The 22,092-nt window shown below is 42.8% G+C and overlaps 1 long non-coding RNA gene across 1 annotated transcript in view; it reads right to left on the bottom strand.

The window, feature by feature from the left end:
- The window catches only part of LOC142453692 (uncharacterized), a 157,169-nt gene that overhangs the window by 67,897 nt on the left and 67,180 nt on the right, over nt 1-22,092 (bottom strand). The window contains exon 2 of the long non-coding RNA XR_012785404.1: nt 8,092-8,205. This is a non-coding gene — a long non-coding RNA (uncharacterized LOC142453692). The remainder of the gene's footprint in view (nt 1-8,091; nt 8,206-22,092) is intronic.

The raw sequence follows: 22,092 nt of genomic DNA, 5'->3' as shown, positions 1-22,092 counted from the left end.
GTGAAGAAAATCGATGGTGCCCAGCTATCAAAAGATATAGCATCTGGGGTCTTAAAGGCTTGAAGATAAACAAGTGGCCATCTAGCTGAGAAGCAACAAAGTCCACATGGAAGAAGCACACCAGCTTATGTGATCATGTGGTATCAATGGGATCAGGTATCAGGCATCTTAAGACCCAGAGCAAAACCATACCCAAGATGAAGGCGAGGGGAGTATGGGGTGGAGACCTAATGTCCATCTGTAGACAACTGGACATTTCCTCATAGAGTGGTCACAGGGAAGAGATGAGCAAGTCAGGGTGCAGTATAGCACTGATGAAACACATAACTTCCCTCTAGTTCTTTGCTGCTTTCTTCACCCCTCTATCCTGACTTCAATTCTACCTTACAAATCAGATGAGACCAGGGCATGCACACTGCTACAGATGAGAACCCAAACACAGGGTAGAGAGGATAGATAGACCTCTCAGGGACAACAATGAGAGTAGAGATACCAATAGGATTAGGGGATGGTGGGGGGAGAAAGGGAGAATCGATCACAAGGATCAATCTAGAGAACTCTCTCCCAGGGGGACGAATAACAGAAAAGTGGGTGAGGAAAGAAGGAAGATGATGTAAGACATGGAAATAATAATCTATAACTTACCAAGGGTTCATGAGGGAGAGTGGGCAGGGAGGGGGAAGAAATGGGTAGCTGATATCAGGGGTTCAAGTGGGAAGAGAATGCTTTGAAAATGATGGTGGAGGCACATGTACAGATGTGCTTGACACACTGGATGAATGTATGTATTGTGATAAGAGATGTAACAGTCCCCAATAAAAGTATTTTAAAAAGAAAGAAAGAAAAATACTTAGCCTGTAAGGGGATATTGCTTAACCTTGATGTGTTTGTCTCTTCTGAAATATGTATGTAATTTTAAAATTATACTTATAGGATTTTGTTTTTCACAGTATAAATCTTGCTGTTTGTTGTGGTGAGCCAATTCCAACTCATGGTGACACCGTGTGTGTGCAATAGAACTGCCCCACAGTTTTCAAGGCTGTGGCTTGTTGGAAGCAGATCACCAGGCCTGTGTTCTGAACACATGTTTATTACAGAGAACTTATAAAATACAGAACAGTAAAATCCCTCACAGTTCTACAACTGAGAGAAAATCATTGCTATTATTTTCATTTTTTCCCTCCTGCTCGTCATTTTTTTCAGCTGTGTGTGTGTACTTAATATATACTTTTGCCTTGAGACTATGTGAGCAATCTTTTAACACATATTTTAAATTTACCTTTAGATTGAAACATTTCCCTATGTCATTAGTCTTCGTAATTATTCCATAAAATAATTTTGTCTCTATTTCTCTTTTTTCCCTTTAAATAAATAATATATACTTTATCTACTTCTTTAAACTATATTACTAATCAAATTTAGAAAATGAAAATTTTTCAGTGTTCTAAACTTTTTTAAGTTAGTGTCTTTGGTAATGACAGGGCAACGTAAAGAAAATACAGGCCTCTCCTCTTTTTCCTCTGCAATTACTCGAAAGACTTTCTCTCTATGGTGGCAGCACCTTCCATGTATTTGTATGGGACAATTTACATGTGATTTTGTCAATCCTGAGATATAGATACAGAATCTCTTTCTAGTTTAAAAAGAAAAATGAAATTCTATTGATCCAAGCACTGAATTTTTCAGAAAGTAGCCAAATCTGTGTCATAGTTCGGTTTTGTGTCCAATTGAGTGGACCAGGGTTCTCAATAGTTTGGCAGGAATCGCCCCTCGTGGTGTGATCTAACACAGCATAATGAACTCCATGATGGGATCTAATCAATTCTGTGAGAAGCTAGGGGTTGTGGTGGATTGCAAACCCCTTAATCAAGTCACAGCTGTTATGCGACTGGAAGATAGACTCCTCAGGGCCCCTGAGGGGCCACCAGTAGACAACCAACCATAGGTCATTAAACTGTGCATTCACCAGCCTGGGGTCTTCCTGTTTCCTGCTTCCTGGTTCACCGGCCCCTACAGCTACATGAGTCATGAGAAGTCTTCAATGAACATCTGACTCACAGACTTGAATTGGACTGGACATGCTGTGCTGGCTTTTGCAATTGTGTGAGCCCCTGCTTTCTTTTGTTTTCCAGAAATTAATTTTGTTTATTTATTTGCTTATAGTTATTAAACGATCATTTTACTTGGGATTTCTTACAACTCTTATAACAATCCACACATCAATTTTAGCAAGCATATTTGTGTATAGTTTGCCATCATTTTCTAAACATTTACTTTCTATTTGAGGCCTTGGGATCAGCTCCTCTGTTTTCCCTCCTTTCCCCACCCTCCCGAACCCTTGATAAATTATAAATTATTATTATTTTCATAACTTACACAAAATGTTGTCTCCCTTCACCCACGTTTCTGTTGTTCGTGGCTGCCCCCCTGGTGGGGGTGGGCTATGGGGCCATCATTGTGATCAGTTCCCCCTTCTTCCCTTGTCTTCCCCCTACCCTTCTGGTATCACTACTCCCATTTCTGTTTCTGAGGGGTTTATCTGACCTGGATTCTATGTATTATGACCTCTTATCTGTACCACTGTACATGCTCTGGTCTGGGATCATGATAGTGGAGGGTGAGGAAGCCTCAAAGAACCAGAGGAATATTGTGTTTCATCAGTACTGTTCTGCACCCAGTTTGACTTATCCCTTCCTTGTTGACTCTTCTGTGAGGGGATGTCTAATTATCTACAGATGGATTTGGGTTTCTGCCCCAACCCCCTCATTCTCAGCAAAATGTGGTGTTTTTTGTTTTGTTTTGTGTCTTCTGAAGCCTGTTACCTGATCCTGTTGATACTTCATGTGTTGAAACAGACTGGTGAGCTTCTTCCATGTGGGCTTGTTGCTAGATGGCTGCTTGTTTAGCATCAAGCCTTTAAGACCCCAGATGCCATATCTTTTCATAGCTAAGCACCATCAGTTTTCACCACATTTGCTTGTACACCCATTTTGTCTTCAGGGCTCATATTTGGGAGGATGAGCATCACAGAATGCCAAGTTGTTAGAACAAAGTGTTCTTGTGTTGAAAGAGGGCTTGGGCAGAGGCCCAACGTCTGTGCACTTTCTCAGTGTATTGCCATATAAATATATATACATAAGCCAATACTTCTATTTTTATGAATTAATATATTGACATAAGTGCACACCTATGTTTATACCTATATCCATAGCTTTGCTTCCTAGATCTTTCTTCTGATTCCTTTTACCCTCTTGCCCCACCATGATGCTTGCCCTTCTTCTACCTCTTAGCAATTCCTCTCAGCTAGATTGCTGTTGCTGCAACACCACCATGATCTCTACATCCTCCTTGTTGTCGACTTTAATTCCCTTGTTGTTCCCTGTCTATGGCATTGCTTGTTCACTGCTCTCTTACTCTGCCTCCTCCTGCCCCCAAGTCCCCCCATAACCATCGGTCCCATTGCTTCTCCTCAGGCTTGCGTCCTTGCCTATCTTATATAGGTAGGCAAAATAACAATAACAGAAACAAATCAAAAATAAAACAAAAAATCTAAGAAAAAGGGAAAATATGAAAAAGCATACACAATTCTAGGTCCACCAGTTCTGGAGCATTCCAGAACTGCCCCTCCTAGCCTGAAGTTTATTGGGGGCTCCTCAGGGGCTTTGTGGCCTGGCTTTGCTCCCATTACTGATCTGTTATGTTCCCTTCTTGGTTCATCTCACTATGGGGGTGAGACTGGACTCATTCCCCACCATGTGTCCACAGTATTGTCCTTTGTCATGGTACGCTCCAGCAAGGGGACATCATGTGTCAAGCTATTGTCACCCCTACAGTCCTCTCTGTGCCTTAGCAGTTCCATGCAGGGATTTCTTCCTCAGGACTTGGTGTGTCAGTATAGGGTCTAGTCCCTCAATCTCTTTCTTTCCTTCCTGGTTTGCTTCCATGTGAGTGTGGCAGACTGGCCCCTCTCTCCAACCTGTAGTAAACCTGTGCTATCCTCTGTAGCACATACTTCTAGGGAGTGAGCCATTTCTGGATAAAAATTTATTTCAGTATACATGTATGTATAAGTATTGTGAGTTTTTCTTTTCCAGGGAACCCAGCTTAATCCAAGGACAGTAATACCTGAAAGGTCAGTTGTTTGACCCCACTCAGAAGTGCCTCAGAAGACAACCCTTATAATCTGCTTTAAAACGGCCCCAAATCCACTGCTATCATATCAATCCCAATTTACACCAAATTTAGATACGGTTTTCTGACACTGTAAATCTTTATAAGAATAAATAGACTCATCTTTCTCCTGTTGAGTGGCTGGTGGGCTTGAACCACAGACTTTGTGGTTAGCATGAGAGCTGCTAAACTCCAATTCAATTCTACTGATTCTACTCTGCACACATAAATTGAAATCAACTTGAGGGCTAACAAGAACAATAAAATTTTGGATTAAATACCATTTAAAATACCACCTAGATGGCGGAAGGACCTTGGGCCTCTACTCAAACACTCCCTCAATGCATGAATACCTTCTTTTATTAAATTGGAACTCTATGATGCTCACTCTCCCGACACAACGGCTGGAGCCAAAGTGGGTGAACAAGTAAATGTGGTGAAGAAAGCTGATGGTGCCCGGCTATCAAAAGAGATAGTGACTGGGGTCTTAAAGGCTTGAAGATAAACAAGCGGCCATCTAGCTCAGAAGCAACAAAGTCCACATGGAAGTGATCGAGTGGTCCCAGGGGGATCAGTTACCAGGCATCAAAGAACAAAAAATCTTATCATTGACTGCACACCTCCATGATAGGATCGCTGAAGACAAATGGGTGCTTAAGCAAATGTGGTGAAGAAAGCTGATGGTGCCCGGCTATCAAAAGAGATAGTGTCTGGGGTCTTAAAGGCTTGAAGGTGAACAAGCGGCCATCTAGCTCAGAAGCAAAAAAGCCCACATGGAAGAAGCACACCGGCCAGTGCGATCACGAGGTGCCAAGGGACCAGGTATAAGGCATCATGCAAAAAAAAACAACAACGATATAAGTGTGTGTATATATGTGTATATGTATATGCATATATATACCATATTAAATGAAGGGGGAAGTGCAGAGTGGAGACCCAAGGCCCAAGTGTCGGCCAATGGAGAGCCCCTCATAGAGGCGTTTAGGAGAGGAGATGGGTTAATTAGGGTGCGAGGTAGTATCAATGAAGAACACAGCTTTCCCCCAGATCCTGGATGCTTCCTCCCCCCAACTACCATGATCCGAATTCTACCTTGCAGGGCTGGATAGGACAGAGGCTGTACACTGGTGCATATGAGGGCTGGAGGTACAGGGAATCCAGGGTGGATGATACCTTCAGGACCAAGGGTGTGAGGGACGATGCTGGGCGAGTGGAGGGTGAGTGTGTTGGAAGGGGGGAACTGATTGCAAGGATCCACATGTGACCTCTTCCCTGGGAGAGGGACAGCAGAGAAGGGGGGAAGGGAGACTCCTGATAGGGCAAGATATGACAAAATAACGAGGTATAAATTACCAAGGACACATGAGGGAGGGGGGAAAGGGGAGGGAGGGGGAAAAAAAAGAGGACCTGATGCAAGGGGCTTAAGTGGAGAGCAAATGCTTTGAGAATGATTGGGGCAGGGAATGTATGGATGTGCTTTATACAATTGATGTATGTATATGTATGGATGGTGATAAGAGTTGTATGAGTCCCTAATAAAATGTAAAAAAAGAAAAGAGGAGAAAAAAATGATTAGGGCAGGGACTGTACAGATGTGCTTTATACAATTGATGTATGTATATGTATGAACTGTGATAAGAATTGTATGAGCCCCTAATAAATTGTTAAAATTAAAAAAAAAGTTTATCTGTGTAACAGGGTATTCCAAGCCTGTGTAATAATATTTCTGTCCAGAAGTATACAAATTTAGATGGAAAAAAATAAATAAATAAAATAAAATACCACCTAGAAAAAAACAAACAACCATTCACCACTTAGACTCACAGTGTAGCTATCCCTTAGATACAACTTTCTCCAACATGCAAATGAATGGTATAAGCCATAAACAAATTACCCAATAAGCATGCTTACCCAATAATGTAAGCGTGAGTTTACTTACTAATCTACTGTACGTAGATCTTGTAAGGTTGTGGCACTGTCCTTTCCTTTTTTTTTCACCCATCCCTGTATGGCACCCCTCCTCCCTCCAAAACCCTTGTTATGTTTTATTTCATCATAGGTTCCATGACCCTGGGTTTCATTTACTGAAAAAGAGAGAAATAAATAACACAGCTTCAAGAGCATGCTCCGCCCCAATGGCGGCACACCTCTGAGACACACCCCAACATACACAAGCATAAGCAAAATATAGAATGACCACCACAGGATCGCTGGAAGAGTATGCATCTCAATGTAGCATACAGGGTGCTGATGTTGCACAATCTTGTTTGTCCACCAACCAACAGTACACCACTACTGGCACAAGTATCTTCTGTCTCCTCAGACACCACATGCTTTCGTGCCACAAATGTGTCCTAGGTAGAGCCCAGGTCACCCGGTGGGATTCCCTCATGGGGTCTCCCCAATGTAGCCTCTGGAGCATGCCTCACATTTCCAAGATACTGGACTCAGTGTCCCAGCATTCTATGGCACCCAGCCTGGGCTCCTGAGACCCACAAAGCCCTAGGTCTGTTCTGTCCACCTGTTACACACCACCAGAGACCCTCCCCACAGACTGATCTCAAGGGCATGCCCAGTCTCTCCTCTCCCCCATCTATAGGACTGCCATCCATCCCTTCCCTCAGCTTACATGCACCCATGGTCTCCCCCAAATTGCTCATCCCTTCTCCTCACTACTGCACTGTCCCTCTCATCAGTAGGCCTCATCCCTCTGACAGTGCCACCTCTTTAAGGAAGATTTGATATTTTAAAATAGCATATTTCTAACTATATAAATCATCTAATCCCCATGATACATTCTAAAGCAATGCTTTAGAAATGACAAGAGTTGGGGATAAACGCTTTGACCTTTCAAATGATTCCATGATCATTTCCTCTTGCACCATTCTCTGTCTTGCCACACGAACTGGGCCAGATGCATCGTTCAGATCTGTGTTTGTTGTTCTACACCATCACCACCCCCACCTCACACTGAACGTTAAAAGAATAAATAATACATCTCAATTTAAATTAGTAGTAGTTAGAAGCAAAGAGACAAGGATATGAGACCAAAATTCTGCAATTTTCTTCAGGAGGAAATCTGTGTCTGCATTTTATCTTTCTTCTTTTGCAATGCAGATGAACTAAAACCACAAGAACTCCTGTTAAAAATCAGAGTCTATTCTGCCTCTGAGAAAGACACCAAGGGTGGATATCAGAAGCAGAGACCTCCACCGTGAAGTCCCAAGAGAGGACAGTTTGGGGTTCATAAGCCTGGTGAGCATAGGTGTCTTTTAGGGAACTCCTCAAAGTTGTTAATTCCCGACAGATAGTCACTCCAGAGACCCTCCTTTCAGCAGACCTCCAGGTAATCCTAATGTAAATGTGTGAGGCCCAGACTGTGAGAAAGTGTGAGGCTGAGGACAACAAAAAGATCGTTTTTTTTGAGCCTGGTGAGAATGGGAGGTGAAGAAGTCAGGGAGTAGTATACAAACAACAACAAAAACAGCTGGGAGGAAGAAGATGGTGTCTAGTTAAGACTCACCTGCCCAGACCTCCTGCGGCCAGACCAGAAAACTAAGAGGTAAGGTGAAGGAGACTGGGAGGCGGAATCCTGAAATTAGAACTAGGGTGCTAGGGTCTATCCCAAAACCCGCTTTTTTATGATTTCCACTCACAAAGCGAACCAAGAGTGCACTAAATCACTCGAGGTTCGGAGTGCTGGGCTCCTGGGATCCAGCTGAAAAGCTCCCTACGTCCTAGTTTTGTAGCAAGAAGCGATTTCCCCAGGCTGATCCCCTAAAAGGGACATAATCCTGAAAACAAGGAAAACCCCACACCACAGCTCCCAGGGCTGTTGTTAGCTTCCTTGATCCCATAGCTTGTGGAGCAGGGTCAGTGGGTAGCCATAGATTTGGAGTAGAAGAAAAAGCATGAACTTACCTGAACCAGGTAGAGGTGTGGCAAAAAGTAAATGGATGGTCGTAGTCCAGGGGACAAATTCAGTTCCAGTTGGCTGAGAAGAAAACAACCTCTCTGATAAGCTGGATCTCCCCTCTGGGCATCAATGTGACAGCCCCCAAATCAGGACACATAATAAGCCCAATAAAAAAAGAGAGAAAGAAAATATTTTCTTGGTTAAAATCTACAAATCCTAGGCTCATTTTTCAATACCAAGGCATCAGGTAGATGAAGCCCCTTAACATATATTTGCATAATAAAGAAGTCCTTGCTAAGGAATGCCAGAAGAGAGTTACTGAGCCTGGAGGCTTTTAACATAATAAAAACACTCTGAAGCAAGTATCACTTTCTACCTGAGCACAGACCCAGAGCACAGAGCCAGGAATCCAATTTTATTTTATTTTCTTTTAGCTGGCCAGGGGAAAAATCAAAACAAACAAAAACCTCTGAGCGATTAGGGCATCAGAAGTCTAGATAGGACAATAAGCCCAGCTCCCCTCTCAGTGATTCTACACACAGCTGGGGAATTCCTGCCTGTCCTGGGGCCCTACACGGGGCTGAGGGAATACCCCACCCCCACCATGCTGTAGTGTGCTACATGCAGCACAAGGCAGACATACGAGTGAACCCCAGCTCTCAGTACCACTGTGGGAACCACTGCCTGGCCTCTGCTGTGATCTTGCCTTCTAGGGTAATCCCAGCCAGCAACCGTGGGCACACTACCATGCTACCTTGAGGCAGAGTTGGAACTCCTCCAGCCCCACGGTCAAGCCTCAGTTTTCTCCTCACCACTCCATTTCTTCTCTCTTTATTCTCTCGTCCTTCTATCTTTTCCACTGCAGTTGGTCTCAATGGGCCCAGTATTTTTTCTTTCTTTTTTATTATCCCCCCTCTCTTTCCTCTTCTCTCCCTCTCTTTCCTATCATATGCCACTACTGGCTTCCAAGCCACTATCCTCCACCCAGGGCAAATCAACCCAAATAGCAGGGGGAACTCCTGCCTGACCTCTGTGGGAGTGCTGGACACCACACAAGGCCATTGTGACAGCCCTGTACAGCACTCTGCGCTACTGAGGAAAGCTCTGGTGGGCCTCCAAGGTGAACTTGCCAACTAGGGCAATTCTGCCCTACACCACTGGGTCCATGCACTAAAAGGGAACACCAAACTGCCATTTCGAGGCAGGGTTTAAACCCCTCCAGCCCCACATTCAGGCAACCAGGGATAAGCTGTCTCTTTATTTATTTATTTTTTTCTTCTCTCTTTACCATCACAGTCAATCTTAGGGAACACAGTTGTTTGTCCCCTTCTTTCTTTCTTTTCTTTTTATTTCTTTCATCTCTCTCTTTTTTCTCTTCTCTCTTTCTGCTTTTCTGTTTCTCTCCTTAACCTCGCTTTCCTATCACATGACACTGCTGGTTTCCAGCCACTACCCTCCGGACAAGGCACGAGGCAGCAATACACACAGCACAGCATGGGGCTCAGCTATCTCTTTATATATTTTCCTCTTCTTTGCTTTTTCTCTTTCTTTTGTTCTTCTTTCACTTTTTCTTCATTTCTCCCCTTCTTCCAACTCGTTACTCTTTCCTGCCACAGTCTCAGCAAATTCAGTTTCCCTTTTTTATTGTTTTCATTTTTGGACTTTTCTTTTGTCTTTGAAATTTTTGAGGGGTGTGGTATTAGTTTGCTTGGTATTTCTGCTCCTGTCTTTGTTTTCTCTTTTCTCTATTTTTCTTGTTTTCACTCTCCTTTATCTGCTTTTCTTCCCTTCCCACTAACTCTCCTTTCACAAGTCACTTTCAGCCTCCAGGCCACTCTCCTCCACCTACGGCAGCTCTGAGGCACACTTGAGGGAGCTCCCGCTCACATTTGTTGGCTTTACATGCAGCTGGGAAATCACAAAAATCCTCCCCCATACTCCAAGCAGCTGCGGGTTGTCCACTTCAAACAGCCATGGGAACGCCAGCCTAAACACTGAGGCTCTACAAGTAACTGGGGGACTCCTGCCCACCTCCAGTGGTGCTCCAGGAACATCCACCCAACATCCATGGCCATCTCTCTGACTAGGGTAATTCTGCCTGCCAGGAAAGGTGCTCTACCCCAAGGATGGTACACCCACACACCTTCTGCGGCACTCCAGCTACAGAGGGAAACACCACACACAACCTGAGGTGCTTCAAGCACTGTGAGAAAAACCACTACGGCTTACTTAGAGAACAGCTAGTGAAATGCAATCCTCGTGGGTCCACAAGCACCCAACCAGCATCCCAAGAGAAAACTATCAAGCTCAAATTCCAAATAACGAAACACTAGTCAGCTAGGGTAAAAGTGAAACCACAAGAAGATACAGAGGTAGTCTGACCCCACCCCCAAAGTGCAGGTACCTGCAGGTAGTTTGTAGAAGTTCTCACACGAGTCCCTCAATGGAGCCCACTGCTCATCCAATCTGGAAGATGGTTCCAGGCTCCTCTAAAACAATATATGAACAGCAACCAGGCCCAACAGCCTCAAGTCAAAGACAGGAGAAACAGAACAATTCTGGAAGAAGTGATGAACTTAACGATGTGCACAGAAGAAGCAGATATTGACCTGCTACAGAAATACATTTTAAGAATGCTGCTTGGATCCATACAGGATATGAGGGAAGCAATAGAGGTAAAGGATGAAATGATAGAGATAAAGGCAATAAACCAAAGGTAAATACAAGACTTAAGGAATGAAATACCAAAATCCAGTGGTAAATTGATACATTGCCAACAGACTTGAGGAAGCAGAGAATCACACCAATGACCTAGAGGATAACCAAGCAGACCTCAAAAAAAAAAAACAAAAAAAAAAACAAAACCCAAACAAACAGAGAAAGCAGTCAAATAAGACAATCAGAGAAACTGAAGAAAACCTGAGAGCCATGTCTGATGCTATGAAGAGGAACAATATTAGAATAATTGGATTACCGGAACATGACACAACAGAGCAGTCAACAGGAAAAGTAGCGAGGGAATTCTTAGCGGAAATCTTCCCCAGCTTAATAAATGAATATCAGGCAACCATTCAGGGGGGCTGAAAGAACACGAGGCAGACTGAATCCCAAGAAAAAGTCACCAAGACATATAATAGTCAAATTTTCCATCTATGAGGAAAAGGAGAAGCTCATATGAGCAGCTAAGGAAAACAAATATTCACGTATAAAGTACCCAAATAAGAGTATGTCCAGACCTATCAGTGGACGTGATGAAGAAGAGGAGGGAATGGAGTAACATATTCCAAAAACTAAAGGATAATAACACAAATCCAAAAATACTATAACCGGCCAAATTATCTATTAAGATAGATGGAGAAGTAAGAATCTTCCCAGATGAGGAAAAATTCAAAAATACATAAAAAGAAACCCAGCCCTACAAATGATCCTTGCCAATCTGGTAAGGGCAGAAGAGCAACACTCACCGAGTGCAAATAAGAAACCATCACATACACCAACTCCACAGAGAGGGCGACAAAGAGAAAACAGACCCCAAGATAGCATTGGCTCAATAGTGGAAATAAGGCAAGAATGAACCACACACACATATAATACAAATGGATAAGATAGGTATGTAGGAAACACCCAACACAAAAAGGCCAAGATGACCTTATAGAGTCCACAGATAGAGGTAATATCACATGGCCTGGACTCAGGCATTAAAAGGCAGAGGCTAACAGACTAAATCTATAATACTTTGAAAGCTTACAATAAAAGAAAAACTGACTGCCCACTGAGGAGATGGACAAAGAACCTGAACAGAAGTTTGACAGAGGCAAAAATCTGAATGGCCAACAAACATATGAGAAAATGTTCCCAATAATTAGCCATAAGAGAAATGCAAATCAAAACAACTATGAGATAAATAAATAAGCAAGTGTTGGAGGGGCTGTAGTGAGATAGGAACTCTCATCCACTGCTGGTGGACCTATGGGTATGTACAGCCACTATGGAAATCCATTTGGCAATGTCAAAAACAGATGGAAATTGAGCTACCATATGACTCAGCAATCCCCCTACTGGGCATATACCCAGGAAGGCAAGAAACAAACCATGGCCGGACATCTGTGCTCCGATGTCCATCGTGACACAGTTCATAATCACAAGGAGTTGGAAACCACCTAAATTTCCATCAACAAACAAATGGATAAAAAACTGTGGTACATACACACAATGGAGTACTATGCATCGCTGAAAAGCAGTGATGAACGCATGAAGTATATCCCCACATGGGAGGAACTGAAGGAAATTATGCTGTCAAGTTATCCAAGCACAAAAGGACAAGTACAACATGAGTCCGCTGAGTTAAGCAAAGGGGGCATAGGGAAAATGCTACTGTATACAAACATTCCTGGGGTGAAATTCAGGTAGTATGGCAGGGGCCAGACCAAATCTAGGGATACATATAGTAGCCAACTAAAAGGGGGTGGGGAAGAGAAAAAAAGGCAAAAAAGAGATAGAAATGTGTAGTGGGGGACAGGGCACCAACCCACCCATAGGAAGGGTATTGTTTACATCTCCACAGGGAAGAAGGGACCAGACTTCAACCCGGTGTACCAGGATGTGAATGCAGCATGCCGGCATGGAGCGGGGAGCCAGTGGAGGGGTCTGAGGGCCCAGCCCCATTTCCAATTACGTGGACAGCAGTTCCCCCTCCCCCAGAAGAATTTACCCTAGAGGACAGCACTGAAGCTCCCTCGGGGAGAGGGACATGTCTGATCAGAGCACACGGGAGCAAATGAAGGGGGAGGAAGAGAGAGTGGAGTGAATCCTGACCCACAAAGCCTTGAGAAGTATATCCCTACTCAGAACAGCCAATGCACAGAGTGGACTATGTGGCTGGCCTCACTAGGAGACCCGATGTCCGTCACTGACCCATGGCCCTACGGGGACAACACTAGACACTCAGTGGTGGGATTGGCCTGACCTGGCCCCACCACACCAAGGCAAAACATTAAGGGCATGTGGCAGAGCAGCTGGGGGAGCAGAGCAGGGAGGTCCTGAGGGATTGCAAAGGATAGACTTTGGGGCCAGAGTGTGGAATCCCATCGGATTTGACTGGAGGACACTCCTCGAGGTCAACTAACAGACCTTGAACTATTTACAGAAAAGAAAAGAACTTTTCTTTTACAAAAAAATAACTATTTTTCTTTTTAATATTTTTATTCTTTTTTTCTTGCTGATTTTTTCTTTTCTTTTTAAATTAATAAATCTTTTTATTGGGGCTCATACAACTCTTATCACAATCTGTACATACATCAATTGAGCAAAGCACCCTTATACATTCGTTGCACTTGTCATTCTCATCATTCACCTTCCACTTGGGTTCCTGAAATCAGCTTGGTTTCCCTTTTTTTCTCCCTCCCCCACCCTCCCTGCTCCCCCCTTCCCCCTGGTCCCTTGATAGTTTACAAATAATTATTATATCTTATCTTACACTCCCAGGCGTCTCCCCTCACCCACCTCCCCATTGCCCATCTCCCAGAGAGGAGGTTACACATAGATCTCCAAAATCAGTTCTCCCTTTCTACACCCCCTTCCCTCCTGGTGTCGCCACTCCCACCGTGGGTGTTGAGGGGTTCGTCTGTCCTAGATTCCCTGTGTTTCCAGATCCCTACTGCACCGCTGTACAGCCTCTGGTATAACCAGGTCCGCAAGGTAGAATTGGGGTCATGATAATTGGGAGGGGAGGAAGCATTCAGGAACTAGAGGAAGGTTTTGAGTTTCGTTGTTGCTACACTGAACCCTGAGTGACTCATCTCCTCCCTACTCCCCCTCTGGAAGAGATGTCCAGATGTCTACAGATGGGCATTGGGTCCCCATCACGCACTCCCCCTCATTCCCGGCTATCAAAAAGATATAGCGTCTGGGGTCTTAAAGGCTTGAAAGCAAACAAGCGGCCATCTAGCTCAGAAGCAACAAAGCCCACAGAGAAGAAGCACACGGCCTAAACGAATACAAGGTGTTGAATGGACCATGTAGCAGACACCAAGGAACAAAAACAATCATTGTGTGATCAACTTCCTCACATAATCACTGAAGACGAAAGTGTGCATAAGCAAGTGTGGTGAAGAAGGCTGATAGTGCCCGGCTACTGAGATATATAGCATCTGGGGACTTAAAGGCTTGAAAGCAAACAAGCGGCCATCTAGCCCAGAAGCAACAAAGGCCACACGGAAGCAGCACACCAACATAGGTGATCGTGAAGAGCAGAGGAGACCAGGTATAAAATTTTTATTCTTTTAAAAAAATAACTAATTTTGTGTGTGTTATTGTTTTGTTGTTGTTGTTGTTGTTATCGTTTTGGAGTTGGGTTGTTTTTTTTTGTTGTTGCTTTGTTTTGCTCTGTCTTGTTCTTTGTGCATATTATTATCTCTGCGGGTCTCTCTAGATAAGATAGGCTGGGTGAACAGTCTGGAAGAAAAAACAACAGGACCAGTGGTTCTGGGGGGATATGGTAGAGGGGTAGGTGAGGGAAAGGAGGTGTGGTTGACCAACCCTGGGTCAAGGGAACAATAAGTGATCAACAATCAGTGGCAAGGAAGGTGTAAGAGGCCTGGTAGGGATTGATCAAAGGCAATGTAATCAAGGGCAATAAAACCTCCTCCCTGGGGGATGGACAACAGAAAAGTGGGTGAAGGGCGACGTCGGACAGTGTAAGATATGACAAGATAATAATAATTCATAAATTATCAAGGGATCATGAGTGAGGGGGAGTGGGGAGACAGGGGTAAAAATGAGGAGCTGATACCAAGGGCTCAAGTAGAAAACAAATGTTTTGAGAATGAGGATGGTAACAAATGTACAAATGTGCTTGATACAATAGGTGTATGTATGGAATTTGATAAAAAGTTGTACAAGCCCCAATAAAATGATTTTTTTTAAAAAGAAGAAGAACTGCCCTTATGGATTTCTGAGACCGTAATTCTTCATGACTGGAAAGTTTCATCTTTCTCCCACAGAGTGGCTAGTGGTTTCCAACTGTTGACCTTGCAGTTTGCAGCCCAACACATAACCCATTACACCATATAGTAAGTGCAAATGCATATTGTGGTAAGCTGGGTTGTCTAGAGAAACAAAACCAGTGACACTCATATATGTATAAGAAAGAACTTTGTATCAAAAGTAATTTTATACCAAGAAGGCATTTCAGCTCTGCCCAACTCAAATCTATGGGTCCGATGCTAGTCAGAGTCCTCTTCAAACACATGTAGCTGAAAGTTGATGACACAGAAAAGTGGAGCAGGATACAGGATATCACAAGCTGGTGGGTGAAAAGTCATGTGAATCTAAGGTTAGTGGAAATGAGGCAGGGCTCTTATAACTCAGAGAATGACTCCCAGGCTTAGCAGTCCACATTGGAGCCACCTTAGGAGCCAGACATACATTTACCAAGTAAATTAGGGTTAGGGAAAGGACCTGGGAGAGGAGAGAAGTTCTCATTGTTTCTTATAAAAATGACACCCCCCAAAGAGGTATCATCAGATTGTGGCCTAATTTATAGGCTGGACTCCAGCCCTACACTTCCACGCAGGTACAAGTTGGCAAAACATTTAACTACCACACCTAATTTTAAGAAGTTCGTGAAGGGAAAGTTTAAACTGAGTAAGTAGTGGGTGGGGTGTGAGCAAGAAGGCAATAATGAGGTAAACACTGAAGATAATGCAACTGAATAGTAATTGATGAGGCTAAGAACCTGAGGAAGCAAGGAAGGCTGAGATCAAGGGCCCTTGTAGGAGGAGGGAGGGTGCCTTGTCCATGAAGCCCCAAGGAAATCTCAATGATAATTGGTGAGGGGAGGGGTAAGAGATAACAGCCAACATTATACTCTACAGGGAAAACTAGAAATATTTCCTTGAGACTGGGAACCAGACAAGGATGCTCCCTATCACCACTTTTCTTCAACATCATGCTGGAGGTCTTAGTAAGAGCCATTAAACAACCAAAAGAAATCAAGGGAATGAAATTGGGATAAGAAATGTAACTCACGATTTTCAGATATGAATTTATATGTAGAAAACACCAAAGACTCCACACAAAGATTTTTGGAAACAATTGAGGAATTTGACAAAGTTTTAGGACACAAGATTAACAAGCAGAAGTCAATTGAATTTCTGTATACCAACAAAGAGATCTCTGAAGAAAACAATATCATTTAGAATAGTCTTACAAAAGACGAATTACAAAGAAACATAACTAAAGGGGGTGGGGAGACATTTAAAAAGAAAACTAGAGAACACTATTACAAAAAAACAGAAACCTCTACACAAATGGAAGAATGTCATGTGTTCATGGATAGGAAGACAATATTGTGAAAATGTCAATACTACCCAGGCAATCTATAAATACAATGCAATTCTGATCCAAATTGAAACTTTATCCTTTAAATTAAAATATAATTACCAACTTGATATGGAAAGGGAAGAGATCTAAGATAAGCAAAGAACTCCGTAAAAAAGAACAAAGAAGGAGGTTTGAAACTACCCAACCTCAAAACCTAAAACTGTGTAATAATGTCACAGTCATAGTAATCAAAATAACCTGATATTGGTAAAATGATAGATACATAGACCAATGGAACAAAATAGAAAACTCAGAAATAGATGCATCTATCTACATGCAATTGATTTTCAAGAAACAACAAAAACATTAAATGGGGGGAGGAAGCAGGGGCCAGGTGGGGGGGACATTAAATGGGAAAGACTAATCTCTTCAACAAATAGTGCTGGTAAAATTGATCTCCATCTGCACAAGAATGAAACAGGACCAATACTTTGCTCCAGGCTCTAAAATTTTTTAATTAAAAAATAAAGATGAATTAGAAACCTAAATGTAACCCCAGAGCTGTAAGGATGATCAATTTGAAAAATAGAACAAACTTAGAGCTCTACTGCAGGTTATATACAAACTACCAAATATAATAAAAGAAATATACGCAGTAGAAAACAAAATAGATGATTAGGACCTAATGCATATAAGACTTATGTACATCAAAAGATTTCATAACAAGGGCAAAAAGAGACCCCATGGACTGGGAGAAAATCTTTAGCAATGACACAATGGACAAAGTACTAATAACTAAAATCTATGGAATTCTGCAACCCCTCAATAAGAAAACAAACAAATGATGATCCAATTTAAAAAGTGGTAAAGGATATGAACAAAAACTCTCCCAAATTAAAATGGCTAACAAATTACATGAAAAATGCTCAAGATCACTAGCCATCTAGGAGATGTAAATTAAAACAAGGATGAGATATCACCTTATGCTCACAATGATAGCCCAATTAAAAAAACAAAAATCAACAATTGCTGGAGAAGGTGTAGAGAGATTGGAACTCTTAAATATACTGCTAGTAGGCTTGTAAATATTTACAATCATTATAGAAAGTGGTAATGGTGCTACCAACTAGGAATGGAAATCTCATCTGACCCAGCAATATCTCTACTGGATATATACACTGTAGTAGTTACATAATCTGTTGTCAGTTTGAGACTCAAGAGTTTAGCCTGTCAATCAGGTCACAGCTTGATGACCTCATTTGGAGGTGCTAAGGAGATAAATAGCTGGCTGGAAGCGGGACACATGTTTACTCCCTGTGAGACATTACTGTCAACAAGCCTGATGGAGCTCTGTTAATATAGCCATAGTCCTGGAGCTGGAGAAGTCGCATGGAAACCCACTCCCGTGCTGAGATGCTTCTACCACCACTGGATCCACAAGACTTTTCTCACACTGGCCTGTGATCATCCTGCATTCGGAGTCATTGAATGTGTTTTGTGAGTCTGAAGAGTACTTTACAGAATGGTATCAAACTTATGGGCTAATATAAGACTTATGGACTTGATCTGGGCTGGGCTGGAATGTTTTCTCAATTTTCAATTGTTTTTGTATATAAAGCTCTTCTTTGTTTTCTTTTTTTTAACCTTTTATTAGGGACTCATACAAGTCTTATCACAATCCATACATATACATACATCAATCGTATAAAGCACATCTGTACATTCTTTGCCCTAATCACTCTCAAAGCATTTGCTCTCCACTTAAGCCCTTTGCATCAGGTCCTCTTTTTTCCCCTCCTACTCCGCTCCCCCTTCCTCATGAGCCCTTGATAATTTATAAATCATTATCTTGTCATATCTTGCCCTATCCAGCGTCTCCCTTCACCCCCTTTTCTGTTGTCCATCCCCCAGGGATGAGGTCACATGTAGATCCTTGTAATCGGTTCCCCCTTTCCAACCCACTCACCCTCGACCCTCCCAGTATCACCCCTCACACCCCTGGTGCTGAAGGGATCATCCACCCTGGATTCCCTGTGCCTCCAGCTCCCATATGCACAAACACCTCTTTGTCAAGCTCGCTGACCTACATGGTTCCAACCCTCCTGCAAGGTGCACCACCAGCCTCTGAACCAGCTGGCCCTTGTTCAGACTGCACCCCTCTCCACTGCCCAGTTCAGCCATGCTCATTGCTGTCGAGTTATCCCTGGCATTCCACCTTCTTAGGCACTGAACCTTTCAGGATTACACCATGAGAAACTAGGACCTCCACCTTCACTGCACTATTCCAGGATGGCATAGAGCAACCTGTGTGCTGCCTGGGGCTTACTGCAATAGGGTTGAGAAACTATGGTGATCCCACTATGCACCTCCTGCCCGGGAGCAGCTCCTGCGTACATGTTGATAGTTTTTTAGATAAAATATTTATTATCTTTTAAAGACTCAGAACACACTGGCCCATATTATTCCTTCTAATTCATCCAAGGTGACTGCGATAGTTTATTGTGCCAGCCTGGCCGATAAACACAAGTAGGATTAACTGAAGAGCAGAGGGATAAATGGCTCGGTGAGCCTCGCCTTGCTGTTCTGTGCCTCAGTTTAAAGGGGTACACTACCTGTGGGATGCCCAGCCTGTGGACTGTGTCGCTGTAAGTTGAGGTCCCTTTAAGCCCACACGATTGGAATGTTCATCTCTGGAGCTGGGGATCGACAGTTGATGACAGTTGGGGACCTGCCTTGCTGTTTGCTGTCTGGATATATAGCCCAGCTCTCTCTACAGAAGGAGACTGCCAACTGGCGGCTCTCAAGCCTAAAAGGACTGCTAATGTCTCACTGCTTTATATTTTAACTGTTAATTTCTTGTATTATATATCTATCTTTATAAATACATTTATATATAATTACTAGCAATCTGGTTTGTCTCTCTAGAGAACCCTGTCCACCACAGTGACACACTCAGAAAGCCATCTATATAGAGAAAATGCCTGGGAAAGGATCTTCCCCAGCTGTGTCCCTAGTTGCCCAGTGTTATCCTGCCTTCCAAGACTTGTTCAAACTTACTCTACTGGGGCTGACTCAGGAGGTAGACCCACTCATGGTGCTTCCAATGCTGTTGCCAATCCCTCTGTCTACATATTAAAGGCATGCTAGCTCATGCCACAGTGTGGAGTTCGCCTCTACCATGTCCTTCCTTAGGGAGAACCCTTCTAGTCTGAGTGTAGACCCGTCTGGTCGTGGGGCCCCACAACCTCCCCATCCTGTCACTGTAACACTTCCCTCTGGGCCAGCAAGGTGGGTTCATATCTGGGAACCTATACTGAGGGGCAGCTGATGGGGGGGAGGGAGGAGCTCTGTAACCAGTGCACTTAATTTTGTGCTCTGGGGCTTTTCTTGTGCTATTTGTTCATACTACTAATGAGACAGACGGGGTCAGGATCTGTGTATACAGAAGAGTCACGCTGACCCATAATAGTATGTTGTCGAGATGGATACAAATTATAAATTTCATTAAAAGGACAAACAAAAATATATATACTGGGATATTAAACTATCATTATTTAAGGCTAATGTCCCAGTAGTTTCCAGTGGAGAATATTTCACAAAACATTGGGCAGTGTTAAAGGAATTTAACAGATTATTTTATGGTATTTATTTTTTATATACAAAAATAAATCAAAAGTGTTGCTCTTAGTGTTTCAATCCATACGTGCATAGGTTTGTTTTAAACAAAACTTATTTAAACATGTCTGTGACTAATGGGTGGCTGCAATGTTCCCTTAGTAATACATTTGTCTCAGTCATGTATTGTCTGGCTCCATGTATTGTCTGGCTCCTTTAGTAATACATTTGTCTTAGTCATGTATTGTCTGGCTCCTTTAAAAAAAAAGTGTTCAATTAAAACAGCAATTTATTTTTTTATCATTTTATTGGGGCTCTTACAACTCTTATCACAATCCATACATACATCCATTGTGTCAAGCGCACTTGTACTTATGTTGCCATCATTTTCAAAACATCTTCTTTCTGCTTGAACACTTGGTACCAGCTCACTGCTCCCTCCCTTTCCCCCTCCCTCATGAACCCTTGATAATTTATATATTTTTTTCATGTCTTACACTGACTGCTGTCTCCCTTCACCCATTTTTCTGTTGTCCTTTCTCCTAGGATGGGGTTATATGTAGATAATTGTGATCAGTTTCCCTTTCTCCCCCGACCTTCCCCTTAGCCTCCTGGTATTGCTACTCTCATTATTGGTCCTGAGATGTTATCTGTCCTGAATTCCCTGTGTTTCTAGCTCTTATCTGTACCAGTATACATGCTCTGGTCTAGCCATGTTTGTAAAGTAGAATTGGGGTCAAGGTAGTGGGGTGGGGGAAGAAACATTAAAAAACCAGAGGAATGTTGTATGTTTCATCGGTGCTACTGCACCGAGTGGCTCATTTTTACCTTGTGATCCTTCTGTAAGGGGATGTCCAATTGTCTAAATTTGAGCTTTGGGTTGCTACTCCGTGCTCCCCCCATTCTCATTAATATGATTTTTTTGTTCTTGTTTTTTTATGCCTAATACCTGATCCTATCAACACCTCATGATCACACAGGCTGATGTGCTTCTTCCATGTGGGCTTTGTTGCTTCTCAGCTAGATGCCCCCTTGTTTATCTTCAAGCCTTTAATATCCCTATCTTTTGATAGCCAGGCACCATCCAGCTTTTTTCACCACATTTGCTTATGCACCTATTTTGTCTTCAGAGATCTTGTTGGAAAGGTGAGCATCACAGAATTCCGAGTTATTAGAATAAAATATTCTTGCAATGAGGAAGTACTTAAGTAGAAGCCCAATATCCATCTGCTACCTTAATACTTAACATATAAATATATTTACATAGATATTTCCCTATCATTATATATAAATATATTTACATATGTACATGTCTATATTTAGACCTCTATAAATGTCCTTTGCCTCCTAGTTCTTTCCTTATTTCCTTTTACTTTCCTCTTGTCCCACTATCATGTTTTGCCTTCATTCATGTTTTAGTAATTCCTCTCAGCTACATTGCCCTTGATTAAACCCCACTAGGCATCATATGCCCTCCCTGCCATCAATTTTAGATCATTTGTAGTTCCCTGGTCCCTGGGTTTGTGAACACCCACTTCCTTTCACCTGCCTCTCCCTGTGCCATGTCCCCCAGAACCGTTGATCCTGTTGTTCTCTCCTACGGATTGTTCATCCCACCTACCTTATATGGATAGACTTGGAGAAACAATAATAGGCACAAAAACAAGACAAAGTAAAACAAAACAATTTTTTCAATGAAAAAAAAAGAAAAGCCTATAAATTGTTCCAGGTCTGTTTGTTGACATTTAGGAGTATTTTCCAGTTGAGTCTGATGAGGTACCACACCCTGGCCCCAAAGTCTACTTTTGGTTTTCCCCGGAGCGTCATTGCTTTGCTTCCCTTGCATACCCTTAGTGTTTCACCTCAGTGTGCTGGGGCACAATTCCTACACTGTGTCTCCAGTGTTGTCCTCCATAGCGCTGTGGGTCAGTGAGGGATGTGCAACGTGTCTCTGTCTCATGGTGAGGTCATCCCTATGGTCCTCTGTGTATTGGCTGCTCTGATCAGGAATATCATCCTAGGAGGTTGGTCGGCCAGGCAGTGTTCCATTTTCTCCTTCTCTGTTTGCT

This window comes from Tenrec ecaudatus, chromosome 7, assembly GCF_050624435.1.
Source record: "Tenrec ecaudatus isolate mTenEca1 chromosome 7, mTenEca1.hap1, whole genome shotgun sequence".
In the NCBI taxonomy this organism is placed as follows: domain Eukaryota; kingdom Metazoa; phylum Chordata; class Mammalia; order Afrosoricida; family Tenrecidae; genus Tenrec; species Tenrec ecaudatus.
The sequence above is the reverse complement of the archived record's forward strand: the minus strand, read 5'-3'. Positions and strand labels throughout refer to the sequence as shown.